Below are 25,351 nucleotides of genomic sequence, written 5' to 3'. Positions count from 1 at the left end.
GAAACAAAACTCGTGCAACTGAATGCAGACAGCTATGTTCTTAAAGGTGAGTGGGCTTGTGGTCAAATCACCGATCTCTTCATCCCCAGGCTCCTTCAGCGCCCGTCCTTCTGCCTCTCTTCTTTCGACCAACAGTTCCCCCAGAAGCTCCCCCGCGTTGATTCCCGGTCCCCTCCCACCTCATCCTGTGGCCCCTTGTTTCGGGAGGCAGGCATGCTTCTGTGACCCCGCGGCTCCTGTTCTGGGATGTCTGCTTTCTCCATCACTCCCTGGCTTCCCAGGCGGGCCCCATCCTCCGGAGCCGAGCGGAGCAGCGCGCACAGAAGCGCCACTGTTCTGCCTTGGCAGGGCCTGGCCCGACAGCTTGTGCCTGCGCAGCAGACCCATCCGTCAGGCGGGAAGGATGGAGCGACGTCCGGCTGCCTGCTCTGAGGACTCCCCAGGGAGACACCTCTGGCCTTGGCCCAGACTGCTCTCTTCCCTTCTTCCCACCCGCCAACCCTTCCCCCAACTACGAGCTCAGTATATACTTCTGTCTCTCCTCTTTTCCTTGCTTCTCCTCCTCCCTCCCATACATATGCAGCCTGAGGCCTGGGGCCCAGGAGAGTCACTCCTCTCATGGGTCACACTGAGAAGTCCTTCCTCCACCTGTATCCACATGGCAGGGCATAACTCTAAAGCTTAAAAAGATCGGGTGATCTCAGTGGACCACAATCCAAAGCTAAGTCAGCCTACCAACACTGAAGGGCTTAAATCCAGGACTTTGGGCAAACCCTATAGAGTGGAGGAATTAGAAAAATAATACAAATAAAAGACATGATCATTATTCCTGGGTATTTACAGATACTTTGTGCTTCCTGAAACGTTTTGCAGAAATCAAATTCTCTTCTCATTGTGCTACACAGCTTGTAAGCACCAAGACAAGAAATTCTATGATAAAGCAAAAAGAAAAGAAAAGAAAAAATCCTCTTCTACTTTCTTCTTGGTGTGTATTTTTTTCTTGTCAATTTCTGATAATCTATCAAGCCTACTTAAAATAGTGCCTGCTTATGCAGTATGGTGAGGATGATAAACACACACTTAAACAGGATAGGTAATAAGTACAAACTACAAGTGCTGTGGGGATGCAGAGTAATAGGACAAATGGTGAAAATTAAAACATTTTTGGCTTAATCAAGGAGTACTTCCTGGAGGAGGGGAGACCCGATTTGGAAGTAGAGGTGATATAAACTTGAAAAGAAAGTTCCAGATGTGGAAACACTAGTTTTATTTTTTATTTTTATTTTGAGACAAGATCTTACTCTGTCACCCAGGTTGGAGTGCAGTGGCACGATCTTGGCTCACTGCAACCTCCACTTCCCAGGTTCAAATGATCCTCTGCCTCAGCCTCCTGAGTAGCTGCGACTACAGGTGTGAGCCACCATGCCCAGCTAATTTTTTGCATTTCTTGTAGAGATGGGGTTTTGCCATGTTGCTCCGGCTGGTCTTGAACTCCTGGACTCAGGTGAACCCCCTGCAGCCTTGGCCTCCTAAAGTGCTTGGATTATAGGCATGAGCCACCACCCCTGGCTAACACCGGTTCTAAAATTAGGCAGAATCTATATTTTACTTCAGGTTGAGGAGCAGACAATCTTGGCTATGTTTTCCCTGACAATACAGTAAGGTGAAAGAAGACTTGTGCAATAGCAGGAAGAATTCAGGGTAGACAGTGAGATCTTGGCTAATGCTAGAGACTAAAGTGAATGGTGAGAGACCCTGAAGCACCCTTCTCCCATACTTGGCTATGGGCTATGGGAGGATGCCTGGACTCTGAGACTTGGCCACCATGTTGTGTTTTGCCATTAGAAGATTTGGACGTGAAGTTGAATAAGGCAGGAAGGACCTCACAGCATCAACCACCAAGCCCCAATGTGGTTGCAGAAGCGGGGAGAGGGGGAAGAATATCTTCCTCTTACTCAGATTGTAAGTGGAGAAACAGGTCCATTCACTCAAATCGATAAATGTCTACTGAGCACCTCCTATGTGGCAAGCACTATATAGGCCCTAAGGATCCGGAGATGATCAGGGCATGGTCTCTGTCAACATGGTGCTCACAGTCCAGTAGGAAATAGAGTTCATTCATCATTCTATCATTTAATCAAAAACAGAAAGTATGGAGCACTTACTCTGAGCCAGACAGATTTGCAGGTGCTGGAGATGCAACTGTGAACAAGACAGATCCAATACCTGCCCCATCAGAGGGTACTGCCTGGTGCAGAAGACACATACATAAACAGGCAGCTATAATTCAGGGTGATGTATGCTATGAAGGGGAAAGGACAGTTGCCACGGGGTGGCGTATCCATAGATATGTCATAGATCCACAGGTTCCCATGAGGGGATGTATCCGAGTCTGTGAAAGGGGATGCGAGGATGATGTGGAAGAAGCAACACCAAAACTGATCTGCTCACAAGGTGCGCAGAAGTCAGGTGTGGGATGGCCTGGGGAGAGTGTTCTGGGCCTAGAGTTTGTGTTCCTTTTCAGCATCTTACTAAGAGCTTGTGGCCAAATCAGGCCCAGGCAGAGCTCTTTACTCTAGTCACAGGATAGCACTGGCCTGCACCAACACAGCTCTTCCAGCACCAACAGGGGAAATCAGATGATAATCCTAACAGAGCCAGACCAAGGAATGAGGTTATCAGTTTTCCTTTTTCAGCTAGGAAGTTTCTGCCTCAGAGCTAGGCTATGTGGGGAGGCTGGGAGGTAGGAGGGCACTGTGGAGGGTCTTACTCTTTCCACCCTCCTCTCACTAGTTTTGAACAAGAAACAGGTGATCTGTTTCTCTAGTTGCAGCTGAATAGAAACCAGGACAAGAAAGTATTGTCCTCCCCAGACATGTTTCTGTCTCCTGGGTCCTAACCAGCTGCCTACTTGAGCCATCTGACTTCCATCCACAGGGCCTCCCAGGAGCTGAATCCAGAAAGTCAAGAACAAAGTAGCAAAGCAGGAAAGGGCATTCAGAAGAGAACAGCATGGGCGAAGGCCCCAAGGCCAGAGCACTTGGAAACTGCAAGTCCCTCAGCGTAGAGATGAGTCTGTAGAGGAGGTTGGCACAAGCTTGTGAAAGACCCAGTACACCAGGCTACGGGGGTGGGAACAGTGAGGGACACAGAGGGTTTTATGGCTTAAATTTTGACAAGTGTATCTACAATATAGACTTTTTTTTTTTTTTTTTTTTTTTTGAGACGGAGTCTCACTCTGTCACCTAGGGTAGAGTGCAGTGGTAAGATCTGGGCTCACTGCAACCTGCGCTTCCTGGGTTCAAGCGATTCTCCTGCCTCAGCCTCCCAAGTGGCTGGGACTACAGACTGATCCCACCACACCTCGCTAACTTTTTGTATTTTTGATAGAGACAGAGTTTCGCCATGTTGGCCAGGCTGGTCTCGAACTCCTGAGCTCAAGTGATCCGCCTGCCTTAGCCTCCCAAAGTGCTGGGATTACAGGCGACACTTTTTTAAAAAAAAATTTTTTTTCTTTTTTGAGACAGAGTCTCACTTTATCATCCAGGTTGGAGTGAAGTGGCTCAATCATAGCTCACTGCAGCCTTGACCTCCCAAACTCAAGCGATCCTCCTGCCTCAGCCTCCTGAGTTGCTGTTAATTTTTTTTCTGTTTTGTAGAGACAAGGTCTCACTATGTTGCCCAAGTTAGTCTCAAACTTCAAGAGACCAAGGCGGGAGGATGGCTGGGCTCAAGAGATCCTCCTGCCTTGGCTTCTCAAAGTGCTGGGATTGTAGGCATGAGTCACTGCCTGTCCGTATAATGTAACACTCTTGAACTCACTATCCAGACTTGAGGTTTTGTTAAGTTACTGTTAAATTTTTGTCAATTTTGCTCTTGGGTTTTCAAAATAAACAGGTCATTACAGATAAAGTTGAAGTTCCCTTTGTCCCTTCCCCAGTACCATTCCCCTCCCTTTCAGAGGCACCACCATCATTTATTTTTTTCTATTTTTACCATAGATATATATTCATGAATAACATAAGGTTTCAGTGCACTTTAAAAAGAGGTCCAATGGTTATGATATCATTTATAACTTTAATTTTCCATCCCACATTTTAAAAAAAGTCTTTATTTGAGGTTTTTGGCAAAGTGCTGACAAGGGTAGAACTAGGGTTATAAGATCCTGCTGGTTACCAAGTGGAGGATTCCAGGTGACAGAGGAGGACCAAGGATGATGACAGCAGGAAGGAGGAGACAGAGGTAACAGGAGAATCCACACCACAGGTCACCGGTGGCCGCCATGTGAGGGCAGGGTTGTTCATACATGCTGTTCTTCAGCACCATGAACAGAGCCTGGTTGTTGAAGATGCCCAATAAATATCTGTCGACAGAGAAAGGTTGACAGGGACAGAGAGATCCAGGATGGCTCCCAAATTCCTGGCCCAGTGCAACAGCCTGGATGATGGTCCCAGTCTCCAGTATGAGGGCCCCAGGAGGAGAAGTTGGATTGTGGGGAAAGATGAATCCAGAAGCCATCTCTCCGATCTAGAGGGAACGAGGCTGTGCCGTGTGGAAGGGATAGATGTTAGGAAGCAGACCGGACTTCCATTCTTAGGACAGAAAAAAATCTTGTTGCAGGTAGGTGTTGAAGGCTATAAAAGATCTGAAAGGGACCCAGAGATGGTAAGAGGGGAAAGGTTCAGTCCTGCTGGGGGCAAAGGGATAGGTGAAAAACAAGCCAAAAACAGTAATCACTTTCCTCGGAAGGCCAGGAGGGCAGGGCTCAGCTTCCGCATCAGCCACGAGTGTCTTGTAGCCCTCTGTGCGGTGGGTACCCACAGCCCATTAGCCATGGCAGAGGAGGAGGAAAAGGGTTTAGTAAGTGCATCTAGGATCATAAAGACCTTGTCAGATGCCCACACTCAATTTTGTTCCCACTCCATATTCATCAACAGGATGGACAGGTGGAGTGCTCACAATTGCTTCTTAGGACTTATTCTTGACCAAATTAATTTCTCTATTCAGGGAAAGATGTGAAATATAAACTGCTTTCCAACTCTTAAGACCCAGCGCTCTGGCTCCTCACCTCAAAAGGCTGCCCTCTGCAAGAGCTCCCTCAAAGGCACTGCCACCCCCACCTCCTCACCCTACCACCCCTGCCCCAGGCACAGCCACCAGCCACCCTCTGCTGCTAATTCACCTATAAACAGTCTCCTGCCCTTGTGTCTCCACTCAGTTTTGTTCTTTCTCTAACACGTTCCACTCCCTTGAAAGCCCACGTGATCCTTCCTGTCACCCTAGCACTGACTTCCTAAATGAAGGTGTCTGGTGGCTCACAGTTGTCCTTCTCTTTGTCACTTTCCAGCTCCTCACCTGAGCCTTTGGTAGCTTGGTCTCACAATTCTTTGGGTCCTGGCTATGGTTAAGTGGCATTTCTCTACTTCATCCCCCGGTTCAGGGGCAGAAACACTTTTACCATCCCCAGTGCCCCTCTCTGGGGGGAGCAGAGAGGTCACTTTAGTTTTGTTTGATCTGGTGGAGTAAGGCATGCCCTTCTCTCAGAGACGGAGCTGTCATGGATCTAAGCCAGTCCCTGTCCTAGGAGTACTTGCAATTCAGACTTGCTCTTTAGTCAAGGAATTTTAAATATTGTAAAGCAATGCCGTAGTGGGAGGGGGAGAATCTTGGAATCCCCTTTCCATAAACCTGCTATTTGAAGGTGTGGTGGGATCCCTTGGAAGTGTGGGCCCCTTGTCCTCTTGATCCAATCCTTAGAGTCACCAAAGGGCCAACATAATGATTCTCAAACCAATCTGTGATCAGTCATAACATTGAACTTGGGCAGGCTGCTAATTTTTATCAGAGCAATACACCCTTTAGATACCACCTCCCTGAACTCTGCACTGAGCAGAGCTCTAAACCATCAAAGAATCAGGCTGTATAGACTTCCACCTTAAATGACTGTAGATTCAACACCATTCCCAAAGTCACATGACTTGCCCAGCTAACCAGCATTCTTCCTCAGTGGGGAAACTACTGGGGCCTTTTTTTCTTCTCCTTTTCACCTACCTGAACTATTCCATTTATTTATAATTAACATATAGACCGGGCGTGGTGGCTCAAGCCTGTAATCCCAGCACTTTGGGAGGCCGAGACAGGTGGATCACAAGGTCAGGAGATCGAGACCATCCTGGCTAACCCGGTGAAACCCCGTCTCTACTAAAAAATACAAAAAACTAGCCAGGTGAGGTGGCGGGGGCCTGTAGTCCCAGCTACTCGGGAGGCTGAGGCAGGAGAATGGCATAAACCCAGGAGGCAGAGCTTGCAGTGAGCTGAGATCCGGCCACTGCACTCCAGCCCGGGCGACAGAGCAAGACTCCGTCTCAAAAAAAAAAAACAAAAAAAAAAACCAAAAAAAACCATATATTGCATGTACTATTAAAAAGAAAATAAAACTTAGAAAGACTTGGTGGTGGGTGCTGCTGAATTAGGTATCAGAGCCCCAGTTAGGTGGGTGTCCTGTGGAGTTTCTGATGAATCAAAGGCCATTGGTGGTCACTTTTAAAACATGGATACCTTGAGCCCTGGGCAGCCTCAAGGCTGTGCCTACCGAGGGCACCCACAGAGGATTAGAACTGGGGCACTGGAATGAGAGGACCATCAGAAGCAAGGCCTGGATGCTCAAATTCCCACCACAGTCATAAAACTTAAGAGCATCTAAGTCACAAGCAGCCTTTAGGTTCTTTCTTAAGCATCCAACTAATCTGGTGTTCCGCCTCGTAGCCTTCTATAAAGTCTGATCATCCACTTGGTTGATGATTAATGATTCAGCTAGTAATTATTAAACAGAAAGGAATCAGAAATAAGAATCATAAATTTAAACAAAATATTTCATGTTCTTAATGCTAACCTTGAAGGTAAAACAGTAGGAAGGAAGAAAAAACAGTGTTGCTATTTGTTTTGTTCTTTTAAAGAATGAAGAAGTCAGACTTCCTGGTCCTTGTGTAACCCTGTCCCTGACAGGGTTTCTCAAACGTTTCTGCCAAAGTCCCTTTGATATTAGAGGCAGGAGAGTAAACTTGAACCCCAGCAGTCTGGGGGCTTGCCCTGAAGGGCAATTATTTCTTTTTTTAAAAAAAGACATTTTAAATTAAAGAATAGGTTACTTCATATTCATTATTTGCATTATATAAATATAGGATTTTTTAATTAATAACAAAATAAAAGCCGATTTTTTTGTGGCCTTAAGTTTCAGCTCTAAAATGATGCAAAGTGCATTTTATAATATAGTATATTTTATACATCTTAATATAAAAATGATGCTTTAAATCATTTGCCATCTGTGGCCCTTGGAGAGGCTTTTTACACATGCTGGGACATCATCAGCGTGCAGTGACTGCAGCGTGGCCGGGGGTACTTGCACCCAGGTGAGAGGTGCTATAGAGTGTGCTGGTTTGTTAAACTAGCTGCCACTGTCCCAGGTTATATCTTTAATGACTACCATTTACTGAGTACTACTATGTACCAGACTCTATGCCAAATGCTTTTATATGCATATGCCATTTACATTCTCACAACCACCTGCCTAAGGCCACACAGTTGTAAGGTGGCAGAGTGAGGATTGAAACACCTGTCTGCTTGGTTCCAAAGCCAACTGTGGCCCCCTGCTGACTCTTAGAGGCCAAGGCTGAAGCCCCTGGCTGAGTGAGTGGTAGGACCTGGGGAAAGGACTGCTGTGGTGCATCTGGAAAGAGCGCGGGGGGGCGGTCTGAAGGTAGTGCCTTATCTCAATTGATAGTTCACAGTCAGTTACAGATCAGACTCCTTGTTTTGCTCTTTCCCCCTTCTCACTACTGCACTTGACTAGTCTTTAAAAAAAAAAAAATACATACAATGCAGGTCTAATATGAGAAATGTCAGAAAACCTAGGCTTAGGTCTAGCTCTGCCTTTGACTAGCTATAGGTTCTTCAGGGAGGCCCTCAGCCCCATCTATAAATGGGACTAAAAAGGTCTGTGAAGGGGACAATGGAAAAAAGATGAATGTTGAGCCACATCCCAGGCTCCTTTCTTGCTCCACTGCTTATCACCTGTGTCATCTTAGGCACATCACTACAATTCTAAGTCTGTTTCCTCACTTCTAAAATGTGAAGAACAATACCTACCTCACAGGGCTACCGTGGATGAAGAATAATACACATGAAACACCTGGAACAGAGTTTACATGTAGTAGTTGCTCAATAAATGCTTCCCAATAGTAGTTATCCTTATAACAGCAGTATTAGCAATACTAAAGTATTATTATATAAAGTAGTATTAGCAATGCTACTAAAGTATTCATATTTTAAAATTGTGATTATTAAAGTGAGAGAAATGTATGAAAGAAATACTACAAATGAGGGTAATCCCTTAAAAATAAGGAGCTAGAGGCTGGGCACGGTGGCTTACGTCTGCAATCCCAGCACTTTGGGAGGCTAAGGTGGGTGGATCACCTGAGGTCAGGAGTTCGAGACCAGCCTGACCAACATGGAGAAACCCCATCTCTACTAAAAACACAAAAAATTAGCTGGGTGTGGTGGCAGGCGCCTGTAGTCCCAGCTACTCGGGAGGCTGAGGCAAGAGAATGGCGCGAACCCGGGAGGCAGAGCTTGCAGTGAGCCGAGATTGTGTCACTGCACTCCAGCCTGGGCAACAGACAAGACTCAGTCTGAAAAAAAAAAAGGAGCTGGAGACGGCCCACCTTAATGTACACCAAAATAGTTCTGCTGGTTGAAGGCCTGGAGTTCCCTGCAATGAGTGGGGAAGGGGATTAGCCTGGGGAAATAATGCCTGGGGCAAGTTGAAGCAGAGTTTGGGAAGATGCAGGTCCCTCCGCTGAGCCAGTTTGAAGGACAGAGCCTGACCCTCCATGAAGAGAGACTCTCAAGGTCTCTTTTAGCTTTAACATTGGCTAAGTGTGATTCTATGACTCAACCAGTCTGTTCTAATTCCTCCGTGTGGGCAGGATATGAAAGACCACCCACCAGGATCTCAGTGAACTTATGTGGCCCCCACCTTGGCAGCCACACACAGGCACTTCCCAGAGTCTCAGTGATGACGATTCTCTCTAATGGGAACCCAAGCCTTATCCAAAGACCACCTCTCCATCTTCCTGCTGAGGCCTTGCAGGTCAGCCTAGAGGGAGTTTTCCAGAGCAGGTGGCTTCCTGAGTGGCCAAGATCATGTGGGCAGGATAGGTTCTCTTCTCACTGGGCCTTTCCCCTCTAAGCTGGTGTGCCAGGCACCTCTCTGTTTGGAAATCAGATTATTTATGGTTTATTTTTGACACCAGATCATCGCTGCCCAAGTTTCATCAATTTGTCACTGTTTTTATTGTCAGCAATTGCCCATAACTGGAGCACATTTAAAATGTCATTGATCTTGGTATTACAGTGTCATAATCTGACAGTAATAGGTGTAGCCAGCACAGGAAGCCCAGGCCCTGAGATTGATGGCGTTCAGCACACCAATTATATTCTGTCCATCTAAGTGATAAAAGAGTACGTAGGAGGCATTCAATAGATAAATTAGATATCGCTCCCAATTATGTCCCTTTATTTTATGGAGTCATATGCTCCCCTTAGAACTTTTTTTCTTCATTTGGCTTGTAAAGGGGAATTACTTGACCCCCCTAAAGACTGGGGCTGCCTCCCCTGCCTGCCCCAACTTGGGTTCTACACTGATCCCTTCCGACTGGCTCATAGTCTCTCACCTGGGCTTTCTCTGGAACTCACCTAGGAGCTCCCCAGTGTGGTGGGTCCACAGGTGTAGAGGGAAGGAGGCAGAGGTGCTTCATCATCTGGGAAGGAGTTGGGTCAGGCCTTTGGGAAGGACTAGGAAGTCTGGCAATGCCTTTAATGTGACACTGCCCAAATAAATGAGACCGGGAGAGGGGCTGGAAAATGGGTAAAAATCCTCCAGTCCGGACAACAGAGCCTTCAAATTAGGACAACGAGTAACTGGCTGTGGCTGGGGAGGAAGAGGATGGTAAAAAGGTTTTCAGTCCTTAGGAAGTGACTTCATCCATCCCTCTACCTCCACTCCAGACTGGGTGGGGCCAATTCGAGCCCTTCCTCGGAAGAACTCTCAGAATCTTCCACATCCCCATTCTGATCCATATCAGATGACTTCCTCAGCTCAAGTCCTAGCTCTGCCACTGTGGTAGGGGCATAATGCTAGGTTTTCTCAAACAGGCAGAGGGCTCCTGTTTGAGAAAATCCCCAAGAATGGTTCATTCCCAAGAAGAGAGCTCACCCGAGGCAGGGAAGTGCCTGGCCAAGGAATAGAGGTACAGTGAAGGCATAACTTTATTTGGGGCCTGGTTTATAAGCATCTTAAACTCTGAGGACAGCCTTGACCTGGTCCAGATCCCTGTTCTCCCATCCCCCAAAGCCAGCAGGAAACACGGCAGAGGCCGAGACACCAAGTAGTAAACAGTGATCTAGGTCCATTGATCGAGCCTTCAAAGAGAAAGTGTCCATGGGCTGGGCTGCTCCCCATTGCCCCGTTGCCATCTCAATGTTATAAATAATTCTGGCACTAAGTGCCCTGTTACACCGAGGGGAAGTAGTTCTTACAGCCTGAAACCTGAGGAAGGGTCATGGGAGGAGGGGTGACTGGGGAAGGGGTAGAGATGGGGAGCGATCACCCTAAGGCTCCTCAACTATACCCCTAGGCTGGTGATAGATGAATTTCTGGAGCAGAGGATGGCATTTCAAGTGAAATGTTTATAGGAAATGCGTGTGATTTAAACGTCTTGGCCGATGAGCACCAGCCAGCTGCGGGGAGACGGCAGGCTAGGAGTGGAGGAATCAAAAGCCCAGAGGCCCCCAGTGTTAAGTAGCTGTCTGAAGCTCCGCTCAAACACACGCACCCGCTTTGGTCTTAACATGTTTTTAAGAGCTGGTTATGATTTCCTTGAGGGCGGCTCAGATGAAGACTAGAGTGCAGCCCCCAGCTGAGCACCTTCAATAACTGTCCATCACATCCTCTTTAGAAATAGCAGCCTCTTCCCCTTGGCTCAGGGACCCTGTAACTGGGGAAGGCTGTGAAGCTGCGTGGCTTGTCAGCCTGTTCCCAGGCAGCACGGGGCCTGTCTGCCCCTTGCCTGGGGTCCTGCCTCGGATCCCAGGAACAGAGATTGAGCCCCACCTTCCGAGAGCTCTCAGCCTTCAAGAAAAGAGAAAACATACAACCTAGAAAAGAAGAGAGGAAGTAATGAGAGCAAAAGGATGGAGCCAAGGAAGGGGAAACTGTCACCAAATCCAGAATTTGGGCCTTTCTCACCACATGCACTGCTGCCATCCTGGTCCAAGCCACTCATTTCTCACTTGGATTAGTGCAATGACCTTTCAACAAGTCTCCCTGCATCTTCCCTTGGCCCCCTGTAATCCATTCTCAAAATAAAAAACAGAAGGACTATTTAAAAACTGAAGTCCAGGCCGGGTATGGTGGCTCACGACTAATCCCAGCACTTTGGGAGGCCAAGGTGACTGAATCACGAGGTCAGGAGTTCGAGACCAGCCTGGCCAAGATGGTAAAACCCCATCTCTCTACTAAAACTACAAAAATTAGCTGGGCACGGTGGCAGGTGCCTGTAATCTCAGCTACTTGGGAGGCTGAGGCAGAAGAATCACTTGAACCTGGGTGGCAGAAGTTGCAGTGAGTTGAAATTGTGCCATTGCATTCCAGCCTGGGTGACAGAGTGAGACTCTGTCTCAAAACAAAACAAAACAAAACAAAAACCCTGAAGCCCAATCATATCTTTCCTCTCTACTTCACTCAGAGTAAAAAGCAAAGTCCTTAAATTGATTTATGAGGCCAAACATCGTATGTTCCCTCCTTACCTTTCTTATGCCATCTCCTGCCTCTCTTGCTCACTCCCACAGACTTGCCAGGCATGTTCCTGCCTCAGGGCCTTAGCACCAGCCATTCCCTCTACTTGGGATACTCTTGCCAAGATGTCTATGGGGCTTACTTCCTCTCTCACCTCTAAGTCTTTGTTCAAATACCATATTCTCAGTGAGATCTCCTTGACTACCATATTGAAAACCTCAGACTTCCCCTCCATGCTAATCCCTCTGTACTTGATCTATTCCTTTTCTGTAACAATTATCACTTTCTAATATATGATATAATTTACTCATTTAGTAAGAATATTGTTCATTATCTGTCTCTCTCTCCTAGAATGTAAACTCCACACAGGCGGGGGTCTTTCTCTGTTTTGATCACCAATGTATTCTAAGAACTTGGAATAGTGCTCAATAATAATTGCTTAGTGAGTAAATGCAAAGGATGAGGTTCACCAGGGGAGGGTTTGGAGAAGAGAACAGAGGGGAGGCCATCCCAGGCTTGGGGTGAACTTGTGCCTTATCTCACAGCAGGCCATGTGTGAGGATCTGAGAGTCAGAGTGTTGGGCACAAGTTCAAGAGTCAGGCTAGGGCATCACCCAAAATGGAGAGATTCAGTTAACAGAGAGACTAGGCTGGATTTACCTCCAGAATATGGTGGATGACTTGGCTTTAGGTTGGGATCTTATCATCTTCACGACCAAAGCATACTTGGGGATAATAATACCAAAGGGATGTGCAGGGCAAGAATGAGGTGGTTGGGACTGGAGGCAGGCTGGGAATTCAGGTGGGGGAGGGTAGCTGAAAGAACAGGCATGTGTCTTCTAAGTCTGGAAAAAAGATTGATGTGGAATTAGAGGGCCTGAAGGACAATTGTGTGTGAAAGTAGGAGGAAGAGCCTGGGTCACCAGAAGCTATCATTTCCAAGAGCAGGTTCCATCTCCACTGAGGGCAGAATCAAAAGCCATGGGCTGCACCTAAAGTCGAAGGAACTAGCGTGAGACATCAAGAAAGGCCTCTCAACGATGTGACAGGTGGTGGAGGGGAGGCGCCAGGCCTTGTTATCTGGAAAACTTGAGCAGGACCTAACTGGGTGCACACCTGAGCCAGGCTAACCCAGAGGGCACTGTGAGGCTCTGGGGTGGGAGTGTGGTACCAGAGTCCCGGAGAGGGTTCCTGCCTCTGCCTGGCTCCCAACTCCATCCTCTCACCTGCAAGGCTTCTGAGCTTGTAAGCATGCAGATATGTCCCCTTTCCTGACCTCAAGTTTCTACATCTGCTCAGAGTGGAAACTGAGAGTACTTAGTATTCCAAGGCCCCACCAGTCCAGGGGCAGGGGCCAAAACATGTGTACCACCTCTCTTCAGAATATTAGTGCTCAACTCGGTTTTGTGGAGGCCTCAGGGTACAAGCCAGGAGAAGCAGAAAATACCTTTGGAGGTTATACAATTCAGGGGTTACTGCAGTTGAGTGAGGACATGGGTGTACTGGGAGTTCTGAGGTTCCAGGGAGACTTACTTGTCACTGTATAACTTTTGGTGCCTTTTGAGTTTTGAACCATGTACATGTATTTCCTATTTAAAAAACATAAAACAATTAAAATCAGATGAAAGCAACAACAATAATAACAACAGAGAATAGGTCTAGGGAAGCGGGAACTTGATGCCTCCAATTGCTACCCTGGAGGCAATGACCTGCCTCTTCTTGCCCATGTGTACCCTCCTCCTCATCTGGCATCTCCATTCTCTGGAGGCTCAGAGAGGGGTGTGGCTGGCCTGATGTCACTCAGCATCTAAGACTAGCAAAATTCTGGGGCTTAGGTGTCCAGATTCTCAGTGTTGTCTTTCTTTTCTGGTCCCCAATGGCCCCATGTACTCATTGACCTCTCCGTGTTTTTGGCAGAACTGCGCATATGCTACAAATCAACCTCCAATGGGTTATTTTTAAAACCATATGGTCTTAAATGCCATCTTTCCCAGGAAGTAATCTCTTTTCTTAAAAGGAAAGAGATGACAGCTCTCCTCTCCCCCTGGTGTGGTGTCTGATGGTTCATTCCCTCCCTTCCTGCCTCCCTCCTCCCTACCACCCTCTACCACTAAAGTGGCTCTCCACTGAAACTTGGCTCTGTCTCTGATGAGATATGTGACCTTGAGCAAGTTATTTAACCTTCCTGTGAGTCTGTTTCTTCATCTATAATTGAGGATCCTGACCTTCCTCCCATGGCTCTTCACTTATCCATTTGTATAGCAAGCATGTATTCTGTGCCTGGTGCTGAACTTGGCACTGAGGATCACACAAGACAATGCATGTGAAGTTAATACAGAGACACAGAGAGTTACCACCAAGGCCTCCTTCCTTGGATGCTGTTCTGGGCTGGGTGCTCCAACCCCCTTATCTGGCATGCCCTTGGAGGAACTGCTTCACAGTCTACTCCAAACCTCTCAACTTCTAGCATTGCTCCTGGGCTGAAGCCGATATCTTGCTCTACATGAAGGGTCAGGGGGTGCAGAAATAGCCTATTTCCCAGGATTTTTCATTTGGTTAGATCCTTAGGTACCACTTTGCCTACAAGAAGGAATAATGCTGAAATCTGTCTGTTGGTCTTTAGTCTGGAATTTTAGGAGTGTCCACCTCTCTTGCCCTCTGTGGGCCTTTTCCTGGGAATTGGGCTGGAACAAGGGGTAGGAAATGGAATCTATTCATGTCCTCACTCTGCTCATTTCTCTCCTTTCCTGAATCCCATGCATCCATGGAGATTGGTACAGTGGCTAAGATTCTGGGATTGGAAACTCACATTTGTCTCCCTCCAAATGTAAGCTGGGTTGTGTAGGAAAGATGGTCCCTTCTTTAAAATGAACACCACCATCTCAGAGTATACAGGAGCTTACTTCAGACAGAGGAGGCAGAGCTGCCTTCCAGAGCTCTTGGCAGGAGGCTGTCCCCACTCCCTGCCTGACCACCGAGGATTGGGTGAGCATCACTGGGAGAGAAGGGTGTTTGTAGAAAAAATGTGCTGCTTCAGCCCTGGTCATTGCTGATGGAGCATGGCAGCAAGGAAGGTCAAGTCTAGACTAAGGAGGTACTTCTGGTTGTCAGGGACTGGGTTTAAGGTGAGAGGTTAGTTGGAACTACTCAGACATGGTCTTCCCAGAGCAGGGAGGAAGGATGAGATGATCTGGGAGTTGTGAAGGACTCAGGGATTCCACGATGTTGCAGAGCTGGCAATGACTGCGAGGACACCAGGGAGATATCAGTTCACCCATGTCTAGAGCAGAAACCCCATGGACAGAGACCAGGTATCTGGAACCCAAACATTCCCAGCACAATGCCTCCCACAAGGCCAACTGGAGACTGAGAAGGACAAGTCCTTCCCTGGAAGATGGTGCCAACACTGTGCTCCCAGAAGGACAGTTACTTTAAAGCCCCAGCAAGAAAATGGTCCCAGACTGTGGGACCTGGAAGTACTTCTTCATGTCCAACCTCAGTCCTACTTACCACAGCTCGACTGGATCTCAGTGCAACCTGTGGGATTTGTCCATGCCCAGAGGAGAAACCCAGCAAGGAATATGGGCTTTGCTTCTAGGCCTTCCCTGTTGGCTGTGGGAGATAGCACAAGTTGACCAAACTATCAAGTACCCGTCTCCACGCCTGGGGAGTCCCCTGGAAAGTGGAGAGGGACAATCTTCCAGGGAACTGCCACCCTGCATGAGGAGATAAGCGGAACAGCAGAGGGCAAGGAGGGTTCAGTGGCCAGGAGAGGTGGGGCTCAGGGAGTTCCTTCTGGCTGGGGGTGAGGGAGCTTCCTGGAGGCTCAGCCCCTCCAACCCCCTGAGGAAAGATTAGCTTCTGGAGGGCAGGAGCTGATCCCGAGTCATCTGGGCAGCCCAGTGCCCAGGACACAGCAGATGCTCAAAACAGGTGGGTTGAATGAATGAGCCTGGCGTCAAGAGCCCGCCCAGCCAGCAGCTGGAGTGGGTCTTTGGATAAGGGATTCCCCTCTCTGGGCCTCCATTTCTTCATTTGTAGAATGAGGGGCTGCAGTAGATTGTCTCTAAGGTTTTGTCGGCCCCTGACGATTTGCAGTTTCCTATTTCCCTGCTCTCTCATCAATTCCTTTCCAATTCTCTTTCCCTTTACAGCTTCTCTTTTCCTTTCCCTTTAAGTCCTTTTCTTCCACTAACCCCCAATCTCTGCACCCCCGTTTTCAGTCTCTCCCCTCCCCAATTTCTCTGGCTTTCCCTTTTACAGGTATTTCTTCCTCTGCTTCTGGTAACTCCCCACATCACTACCCTTCCCTGATGCCTTCTGTGTTCTGCACTCCCTGGCCCCCAAAAGCCGCCCATTCTAGTGCCCCTTTCATCCACCTTAGATCCCAGATGCGGGAGATTGGAAGAAAAGGAGGACGGTCCTAAAGCAGCCTCTCCCCTGCCCCTACAGTGGCCCCACCGCGATGTCCTCATCCCCACCGCTGCCCCCCTCCCCGCCACGCCTCTCCCTCAGCAGCCGGTGCCGCACTGCGCCCTCGCCCCACGCTAATGCGATCTGGAGAGACCCGGGCGGGCGGCGGGCAGTCTGGCCCAGCGTCCCGGGCGGCACTGATGGATGGTCCCCTGACAGTAATCGCAGAATGAGGACGCGCTGGCGACGCTCTCGCCCGAGGCCCCGCTGTTTGGCGAGCCTGGGAGTCCCTCCCTCCGCAGCATCTGCCTTCCGGGCCGGGCGCTCTCAACTCACTCGGCTTTGCGGGAGGCTCAAAGCCTCAGGTTAGGGCAGAGGTGGGGGCTTCCTCTGCTCTCTCTCTCCCAAGACACTGGTTTCTGTTTGGGAACAGAACCCTCCTTGGATCCACGCTGCTTCTGTGATTCTGAACAAGCCACCCATCTCCTGGAGGCTCAGTTCTCCCTTCTGTATAATGGCCTTTAAAGCCAGGTGGAGTGTTGGGGGCATGGGAGATACTACTGAGGAAAATGACGCTCTCTCTTAAGTAGAAATCGAATTTCACTTTTAGTTTACAATGCTTGGAATAATCTGGGCTAAATGTGCGAAGCCGAGTAAGACCTGAGTGGCTACTCACACACAGAATATATATTTATACACATATACATAATGTTTTTAGCACACCAGTACTGTTTAGACGTCTTTAAACAGAACACCAGCCCAGGTACTTCTCCAAGGAGGCGACTGTCTCCAGCAGGACTTTTTCTCCCCTCTACTGAGGTCACCTGCCTGTCTAAGCCCCCAGACCCCATCTGTTCTGGGGTTCCCCTGCAATCCAGGGCCAGGCTGAGGTGGTATGCAGGAAGACCTCCCTTTGGGAAATGTTTCTGGATAATTTCCAAACTCCTTGCCCATGTTCTCCCCACCTCACCCACATTCAGATAACACAGGGTTCTAAGGCTCCTTCACTTCTCCACCCCCATGGGATACTCCTTGGGCCTGGACCTGTGGAGGGGCTGGGAGGTGGGATCCAGAACCAATTGCAATTCTGAACGCACACCCAGCCGCCTCCTCACTCCCTTCTAACCTTTCCCTCTCGTCAGAAGCCAAATTGAGTTAGTCTTGAGTTTTGATTTAATTCCCGAAATGGAGTCATAATCTGCTTAGTGTCCTTTTTCCCAAGTCCTAGATACTGAAGTGTGTGTGTCTGTCAGGGGGAGTTAAAAGAGCAGCTCTGTGACCTTTGGAGAACCCTCACACTCACTCACCTCCCAAACACCACCAAAGGGCAGGAGACGCCATGGCCCTGAGTTGCTGGGGAGTATGGTGATGGTACTGACAACTCACATTTACTAGGCACTTACCACATGCCAGGACTGAGACAGGTGCTATGCACGCATTTCTCACTTAATTCTCACAACTACCTTTCCGGTAGGTACCATTCATATCCCTAATTTACAGATGAAGAAACTGAGGCTTAGCGAGGTTAAGTCATTTATGGTCCATCTTGCAGTGATTACAGACAGTCCTCGACTTATGACAGTTTGACTTACAATTTCTCAGCTTTATGATGGTGCCGACGTGATATGCATTCATTAGATACTGTGCTTCTAATACTCATACAACCACTCTGTTTTTCACTTTCAGTACAGTATATTATAACATGTTGAATCTCATGTTGAATACGTGAGATGAATAAATATCTCATGTTGAATACATAAGATATTCAACACTTTATTATAAAATAGGCTTTGTGCTAGATGATCTTGCCCAACTGTGGGCTGATGAAAGTGTTCTGAGCACTTTAAGGTAGGCAAGGCTGAGCTATGATATTTGGTGGGTTAGGTGTATGAAATGCATATCCACCTTACAATATTTTCAACTTACTACAGCTTTATCGGGACACAGCCTCATCGTAAGTCAAGGAGAGTCTATTATTAAATGGCAGAGCCCAAATTTGAAACTACACAGTCAGACTGCAGAGCCTGTGCCCTTAACCACTTAGTTGTGCAACTCCTGGCAAGGTATTTAACTTCTACACACCCTGTTCCCTCATTTACAAAACACAGATAAGTAGGGATAATAAGATATTCCCTTCAAAGAATTATGTTGATTAATTGAGCTAAGGCATTCACCATACTCACAGTAAGCATTCAGTAGTTTAGGCGCCCTACACACTGGGACAGGGTTGAGGAAGGGAAGGGGTACAATCCAATTGGCTATTAATTACTGATTGTTACTGTTGATAATAATAGTTATCATGCATTGAGAACCAACTGAGCAAAGGCCACCCTACAAGGTAAAAAATATGTCTGTTTTACAGATGAAGAAACTGAGTTTCACATAAATTAGGTAAATTACCTAAAGCCATCCAGTTAATAAGTGACAGAACAGAGCTTGTGTTTGTTCAAACACTGGGCCCCTGACTCCAAAGCCTGTGGCTCCCAGCACCCCCAGGGTCACCAAAAACTGGCCTCTCCTGGAGGAGGTCAGGGCTGAGGCCAACAAGCCCAAGTCACACCCTTTACCACCTGGGACCTGATTTTCTCCAGGTGAGCAGTGTTTTCTTAAAAGAACAGGAAGACAGTAAATAATTAACTAAGACAGTTTCTCCCTCCCTGAAGCCAAGGTAGAACCCCCCGCTACAGCCAACCCCCACTCTCCTCACTCCTGTTTCCTCTGTGCTCAAGTTTGTGGCCATTAAATAGAAGAAGAGAAAGTTTGAACCAGGCATGAAATATTTATCAGTTAATTACAATATGCAGATTCTGTTCCTAGGGGTGATTTATCTTTTTGGAAATATAGGAAAAGATCCTGGAAACGTGTATCCTAATTGCTTGGCCTATTATTGTAGCAACCAGGTAGAAACTCCATTTACTATGTAACTACAAATTTTCCCACTACTGGAGGTATCTGCCTCTGCTTCTATCACTGGTGGTCTGGGGACCATATGCTTTTCTGATAAGAGATGAGCCTCTTAGAGGTCAATTTGTCGATTCCTCTGTCTCCTCTTGGGGTGGCCCCTTTCTAAATTCTAATAGCTATAGGAAATGAAAAGGGTGAGAGTCTCTGAAATTCTGGGATCTCAAAAGAAGCTAATTCTAAGTGAAAACCTCCCTGACTGAAGCAGTGCCACTGGTGAGGGGATGTCCCAGGTTGAGAAGCAGCTCTCAGCTGAGTATTCCTCTCCTCCCTTGCTCTGGCAGAAGTGTCAGCCCTCCCCTTATCTCTTGTATCATTTCCTAGGGTCTGCATCTCAACCTCTGGCTACACATTAGCAACCTGCGGAGTTTAAAAAATCCAGATGCCCAGGCCCTACTACAGGTCAACCAAATTGGAATCTCTGGAGGTGGGACCCAGGCATCAGTATTTTTAAAAACTTGTGGCTGGGCATGGTGGCTCACACCTGTAATCCCAGCACGTTGGGAGGCTGAGGCAGGCGGATCACCTGAGGTCAGGAGTTCGAAACCAGCCTGGCCAACATGGTGAAACCCTGTCTCTATTTAAAATACAAAAATGAGCCAGGCATGGCAGCAGGCACCTGTAATCCCAGCTACTTGGGAGGCTGAGGCAGGGATAATTGCTTGAACCCAGGAGACAGAGGTTGCAGTGAGCTGAGATGTGCCACTGTACTCCAGCCTGGGCGACAGAGCAAGATGCCATCTCAAAAACAAAATCAAACAATCAAAAAAACTCGCCAGGGGGTTCCCATGTGCAGCGAAAGTTGGTACCCTCTAGAGCTAATAGAAGAGTATCACTGCCCGGTGAATGGGCCCTGCTTATCTGTAAGACCGTGTAATTTTTATCCCTCCCTCTCTGGTGCTGGAGGAGGCAATTCCTTCACTTATATTGGAATCTGAAGAACATCTCTTTCTTTCTTCACAAGAAGCTTGTAACACAATAACTACCATTTATCAAGCCCCTGCTGAATGCTTAGATCTATGCAAATAAAATTTAATCTGATCTACAGAACAACTCTATAAGGTCAGTGGGTATGTCTATTTTATGGATGGCTCAGAGAGGTTAAGTAATTTGCCCAAGTTTGTACAACTAGCAAGTGTCAGATCAGGGACTTGAATCACAAACCCATGCTTTTGACCACTGTGGTACACCACCTCTCAGTTTCTCAAGGCCGGAAGGGAAGGGCTTCAGGTCTAGCATCTGAAATGCCTACGAAATGTCTTGGGGAGGGAAAGAAGAGAGAAGTGAGGAGAAGTATAGGGAAGCAGGCAGGGTTTACACATGCATAGGCCATGGAGGGCAGAATGGTGGCTGGGAAAGACTGAAGAGAGTCTGTGGGGCTAAAAGGAGTTACCTGAAAGAGGGTGTGGTAAGCTGACACGTGCATGGGAAGGGGGCAGTGGCTATGGAGACAGCTGCGGAGTGGGGGAACGGGGTCCAGGAGTGGGTGCCAGCAGTTGGAACATCCAGAACAGTGAGTAGTACCCATCATGGACTGGGTGGTTGGGGAGTGGGAGGGACCTCGTGTCAGAGGAGGGGGTCTTTGTGAGCGTGCAGCAGTAAGGAATGCTCCCACATGAATACTAAGGGCAAGAAGAAGAAAAAGGGCCAGAGGGGGCTGGGTGATGTTTAGCTGCTGGGGTGATTAATGGGGGTGAGCGGAGGGTGAAACTCAAACCCTTCAACGAAGATGGCGGGGAATGGTTGTCCAAGAACAACAGTGCACTGTTTCATGGAGAAAGCCAATGTCCAGGGGAGGGGTGGCTGAGGAGGACACCAGGCGCAGTTGCTCCTTCCCTTTTTTCCCAAGTTCTCTTTATTTACCATCAAACAGTAGAGTAAACTATATTAGCCAGTTCCAGGGAATCCCCTGGCTGGACTTCTTACCTGCCTCCTGGCTTGGGAGAGACCAAGGAATGTTGGCGTGGCTTGGGGAAAGAGTGAGCGAGGTCTGGGCTGAAAGCTGAGATGACTCCATGGACCACCCCCTGGTGGGGCACAAAATGGTGATGTGCTGGCAGAGTCACTGGCTCCCTCTGGACCAGACAGGCACTGAGAGATACATGGGGGTTGGGACTTCAGGTGACCTGTAGAAAGTGGTAGTGTTCTTAGAGCAGTTTTTAAAACAGCCCTGGCCTCAGGGAGGGACGCAGGGCTCCTTTTCTGTGAGAGAGAGTTAGGGGAACAAGGAGAGAGGGCTTCCCATGGCCCTGGTTTCAAGGTGTTGACCTGGGTTTGAAGAATGGAGATAAAACTTATGGGAAGTAACAGGTTTAAGCCACTCTCCCCTCATTTCCTCCTTCTGTCTCTTTCTCTAGGTACAGCTGTTGGGAGCTGCCTTTCCTGCCCTCAATCTCCCTGCCTGTAGTTTCAGAGGGAAGAAGAGGGAAAAAAAGGATGAAGAGAATTGTTTCAGTGCTGGGGGAGGTGAGCTTATAGCAGGGATTTAGATGGGAATTACCTCATGGGAAAGGAGCAATTTTCTCCCTCTCCAGGCCTCTCACAGATGTGAAACAACTGGCAGATCCCACTTTCCCACCCCTAACCATCCGAGGGGATGATGTGTCTTGAAACCTGTGCCTCTCAATTGAGAGGCTGGTGGGGGAAAGAGAGGTCAGGAAAAGGGGCCAGATGAGTGTTCCAGGGTCCCCAGAGAGTTGAGGGAGGCTAGCATCTCCTTAGGGTAAGGAAGGTAAAATGCCCATTCCTGATCCCAGATTGCTTAGCTACTGTGCCTGGGAGTCCTCCCACCTGGCCTTAATTCCTATCTCCACACACAGCTTGGCCAAGTTTCTTCCCCTACTGGAGTCTCACTCCTAATCCCCTACTCTATCTCTCCAGGAGCCTACAAAGCACTTTGAAATCTGAAGTTAGTGGGAGGTGGCTGTATTGCACAAATACTCTGAGGTGCAACATGACTTGACTGGTAATGAGGCAACCATCCCACATAGGGCAGAGTTCAAGGACTGCCTTCAAGAGGGGCTGGCCTCAGTTTGCCTGTTACAGAAGCCAAGGGCTAATAGAGGCTGCCCTCTGCCTTACAAAGTAGATAAATGGGTCCACTGGAAAGCAACGGTCACAATCAAGTCTTAATGATGAATTAATAATTCATAATTACTCCAGACTTGCAGATAAGCACAAGCCCACTGGAATTATTTCCCAGGGAGGAACACAGAAAGGGTGGGAAGGTGACTTCAGTACAGACATTACTTCCAGAGGCTGTTAAGTTCATTCCTCTGCTTCGCAACCAGAACCTGGAAGAGATTCATTAGCTTCCTTGGCTAATTCCTCCTAACAGTTACCACTCCCTGAGTTCTAAACTGTGCCATATTGCCCGTCTGTTCTTCCTAAGGCCAGAGGACCATTCCTGCCAAAGTGACCTCAGAGCCTGGACTCTGGATTTCTGGGGTCTCTCTGTTCTGTGCTCCCCATTCTGCTATTTACATACGAGGTCCCCTGTAGGAGGGCCTGGTGCTAGGTGTCCCGGCAAGATGTGGACATCTTTCTGGCTCTTCTCCCTCTCTTATCTAAGTCCTCACATTGTGGGAAAACACCTCCCTAACTCTATGTGGAAAGAGAAGCACGGAGTGCCCCTTCTAGCGTGGATGCCTTTGGTTCCCAGATCTGGATTTGAGGGGCTGGCTCTATCTCTTAGGAAAATATTTACCTAGCATTGATAATGGAGATGGGGCCTATTTAGGGCAAGGGAGGCACACCCAACTCCAGACCTAGCTCTCTGCTGTTCCCCTTCCCAGTGCACACAATCCCAAATTCCCACTCCAGAAAATGTTTAAAACATGTATCTTAAAAAAAAAAAACAAAACAAAACAAAACTCAAAGAGCCAAGCAGACCCTCAGCTTCAAGGTATCTCCTTTCTCTCTCTCTCTCTCTCTCTCTGAATCTACAAAGAAGGAGTGAGTTTTGTTTCTCCAAGTACTCAGAGCCTTAGACCACAAAGGGGCCTTATATCCTGGTCTTTAGGAGATCTTTGACCACCATGTCTGCTGTGGCATGACCTTTTTCAAAATGCTAGAAAGAAGAGAGACTGGCTCCTGGACCAAGGGATTTGGGATTAGAAAGGACTTCCAATTCTACAGATTTCCTTCCCGTTAGCCTCTTCATGTGCATCAAATGTAAATGGCAGGCTAAACCTACAGAATGAAGAGAGTTGAAAGACTGGGGCCTAAAAATACCCTAATCCAAATCTGTGGGTGCAGGAGCACATTGAAAAGCAGTTACCCAGCCTGGCGGTGTGGCACATGCCTGCAGTCTCATATACTTAGGAGGTTAAGGTGCGAGGACTACTTGAGCCCAGGAGTTTGAGGCTTCAGTGAACTATGACAGTGCCACGACACTCCGGCCTGGGCAACAGAACTGGACCCCATTTCCAAAAAAAAAAAAGTGGTTACCCAGGTAAGGTGGATCAACCAAGTATACCCAGTGAGAAGCACACAAACCTCACCCTTTACCCAAACTCTCTCCCTTACCTGGCCCATTTCCGGTCTCTAGAGGAGGATCAGTTAGGGGGTGTGACCCAAGTTACCCAGATAATTAACTGTGAAAGGACGAGTTTTGTTTTTTTTCCCACTCCTTTGGCCTCTAAATATGAGAGATCTTTACATCTCTTCCCTAGCTCCCTCCTAGTCTCTACCCTCTCCCCAACACGCACTCAAATCCTAGCAACAAAATATCCTAAATATAGGAAGACAAACCTTCCTGACCTACCATTTTGGCCCACCTGCAACCCCTGTCCCCCGCCCCCCCCCCCCAATTTTTTCTGTCCTGAGTGTCTGTTCTTTCCGTAAAAAAAAAAAAAAAAAAAAAAAGAAGAAGAAGAAGAAGAAGGAATTTTCAATAGTCCCACTTGTCAAGCGAAGACCATCTTTTAACCTTCAACAGCAGCGAAAGCCGTGTGAACTCTCGGTGAACCAAGATTGAAGTCATAAATCACGCGTACAAAGGCGGCTGCGGAGGCTGGCGCGGGCTGCTGCACCTTTAACGCTTTCTGGGGCTGACAGGCGGCGGCCCAGCTAAAGTTCACAGCGCCCGGGGAGGGCCCGCCTCCGCCTCCCCTCCCGCCCCCGCTTCCCCTCCCCCAGCCCGGCCCCGGCCCCCGGTCCCGGACCGGCCCGCCGCGCGGCCGCCTGAGCTGCGAGCTGAGGAGGCCCCTTGGCTGTTCCCGCAAAGGGCGGGGGGCGCATTTTCTCTCCTGCCAGCCTGCTCCATCCTGGTCGTTTTTTTCCCGGCCTCCCCTCACTCCCAACCCCCACAGCCTGCTGTATGTAAATAAGCAAATAGATCTACACGGACACAATAATTTAGCTTGTTTGGTCTTTGGCATTTTCTACAAGACCCCAAGAGATGGACTTTCCTCTCCCCTTCCTCCTTTTAGAACTGGCATCCTTCATCTCTGTCTATGCAGGCCCAATTATACAGATCCTCGGGGCTTCAATAGGGTCTGAGTCATTGGAACCAGGAACACCTGGCTGAAACATTCCACATAATTAGATTTTCTTTTTCTTTACCTTTTCTTTCTTTTTTTAAAAATAAGAGGTCTAGAATTAGCCTTTTCGACTGGGGCGGAGTAGCTGGGGTGGGGGAAAGGAACACCTTCATACAACTTCCAGCTTTCAGCCCCTTGGAGAGATCTCCAAGTTCCCCCGAGCCGCCGGGACTTCCTTTCCTCGATCTCTCGGCCGCCTCCTCCTCCTTCTCCGATCGTGTTTTTTTTTTTTTTTTCCTCTCCCCTCACTGTCTTCTCTGCGGTTTAATTAAAGTTCAGCGACTCCACTTGCCTCTCCTCTCATTTCTTTGGGAAAGCGGAAACCAGACGACCCAGCGGCCACGGGCCGAGGCGCCCCAACTCAACCCCAGCAGGACGCTGGAGGGGCCTCCCTCGCCTGCCTCCCTTCGCCGGCGCTGGCCTCCCGCACCCGGGTCTGCAGTCCCTCCGCCATCTCGCAGGTGTGCAGCCGCTAGGCCTGGGGGACCCGAATGACTGGGGCTGGATAGGAATACCTTCCTGTTTCCCAAGACCCGCAGGCTTGCTCCACAAAGTTTGGAGGGTGGGTACACCCCGATCC

At 48.3% G+C, this 25,351-nt stretch overlaps 1 long non-coding RNA gene across 1 annotated transcript; it reads right to left on the bottom strand.

Annotated features, from left to right (window-relative positions):
• Nucleotides 1–4,132: 4,132 nt before the first annotated feature.
• LOC111541913 lies at nt 4,133–24,927 on the bottom strand. The gene is made up of 3 exons (XR_002731399.1): nt 24,794–24,927; nt 21,155–21,354; nt 4,133–4,363 (listed from the first exon to the last, which is right to left on the bottom strand). It is a non-coding gene; the product is annotated as an uncharacterized LOC111541913 (long non-coding RNA).
• Between the last annotated feature and the right edge of the window lie 424 nt (nt 24,928–25,351).

This window comes from Piliocolobus tephrosceles, chromosome 10 (genome assembly GCF_002776525.5).
Source record: "Piliocolobus tephrosceles isolate RC106 chromosome 10, ASM277652v3, whole genome shotgun sequence".
Taxonomy (NCBI): domain Eukaryota; kingdom Metazoa; phylum Chordata; class Mammalia; order Primates; family Cercopithecidae; genus Piliocolobus; species Piliocolobus tephrosceles.
Note: the sequence above shows the minus strand (reverse complement) of the source record. Positions and strands in the feature narration are given on the sequence as shown.